This window comes from Athene cunicularia (genome assembly GCF_003259725.1).
Source record: "Athene cunicularia isolate RWA chromosome 5 unlocalized genomic scaffold, athCun1 chr5_part1, whole genome shotgun sequence".
In the NCBI taxonomy this organism is placed as follows: Eukaryota; Metazoa; Chordata; class Aves; order Strigiformes; family Strigidae; genus Athene; species Athene cunicularia.
In genome coordinates, this window is record NW_020799101.1 from 3113172 (window position 1) to 3114885 (window position 1714).

Genomic DNA, 1714 nt, shown 5'->3' on the forward strand with positions numbered 1-1714 from the left:
CAGAGCCGGAGCGGGGGGGCTGAAGGCCCGACTGCCCGCCCCGGGGCGGATCACCGTGAAGGGTCACGGTGGCTACCGTGGCTAACAGGGGCGAGCTTAGGGCAGCCGCTTCGCAGAGCTCGTAGAATCACGGAGTGGTTTGGGTTGGAAGGGACCTGCAAGATCATCCAGTTCCACCCACCACCACGGGCAGGGCCACCTTCCACCAGGCCAGGTTGCCCAAAGCCCCGTCCAACCTGGCCTTGAACCCTTCCAGGGAGGGGGCATCTACCACCTCCAGTGTTTCACCACCCTCACTGTAAATATTTGCCTTATACCTAATCTGAATCTACCCTCTTTTAGTGTAAAACCATTATCCCTGTCCCATCACAACAGGCCCCGGCCTGTCCCCAGCTTTCTTATAACCCCCTTTAAGTATTGAAAAGCCACTCTAAGGCCCTCTCCAGCTGAACCCCCCAACTCTCCCAGTCTGTCCTCACAGGGGGTGCTCCAGCCCCCCCAGCAGCTTCGTAGCCTCCTCTGGCTCCGCTCGAGCAGGCCCGTGTCTTCGCTGTGGGAGCAGGCATGGCTTTTGGCCTTGGTTTGAGGCAGGAGGAAAGCCCCCAGCTTGCCTACACCACATATATATTTATATCTGTATTTATGCTTGTGCCAAATGCCAAATTTCCATCTCTGACACCAGAGCTGTTCCTTTGTGCACATCCTGACAGGGTTTATCACAGCTGCCATGACAAAACCCCCCACTGAGCCAAGCACCAAGGCTGACCTGCTTCCAGAGAGGCTCTGACCTACAAAGGAGGAGGAGAAGGAGGAGAATACCAGCCGGGGGGAATGGGGATGCAGACTGGGTAGGACTCCCTGGGTCAGTGAGTCTCATCCTTTGCAATCTGGATGCAACCTCGCAGCTGCATCACATAATCCTTTTCGTGGGCTAATCAAGCACCACGGTATTTAGCCTTGTGGGCAGCCAGCGTAATGATAGTCACACAAGAATTAACTCGGGCTTGTTGGGACTTGTCTCCTTAGGCTCCTAAAGTCAAAAAAGCTTCTTTGAAACTGCGAGATGGAAAGCATTCTGCATCTGCCTTTCCCTCTTTGGAGAACGATTATTTTCAGCGAGGTAGATGAAATTCTGAGCAAACCCAACCTCCGGTCTCTGAAATGAGTGCTAAACCATGTAAGAAACCCAAAGGCAGGGATACAGAGTCGAGGAATGCTGGAATTAGCAGTAATATTTGCTGCACGTAAAATCATTAAGGCCTAAAAGGAGGTGTGATTTTTCTAGACGCAAAAAAATACCACATACGCAACGCAGGAAATACACTGGCAAAAGTTAGGTAGAAAAAAATTAAATTGATGCCAGATGTACAAGTCTCTTTGGTGTTCAGGAGTCTGGATTGGTTCTTTAAGAACAGATTCTGCCTCTGTGGCAGTCAGACAGCCCACGCAGACCCAATATAGTCTATCGACAAAGTGGCTGGGTACTGATTCTCAGTTTAAAATGGAGTCTGGGTTTTAAGCTTACTCCAGCACATTTAGAAATCCCACATGCAAGTACCTGAAACAGCGGTGCTGATTGCGTAAGCTTCAAAACACTGGCTCTGTAGCATAACTCATTAGGATCGGTGTGTTGCTTTAGGTTAAACTCAAACACAGCGTATGCAGACTCTCAGGAATTGCATAGTGACATTTGATTTTATTGGGGTTTTATTTA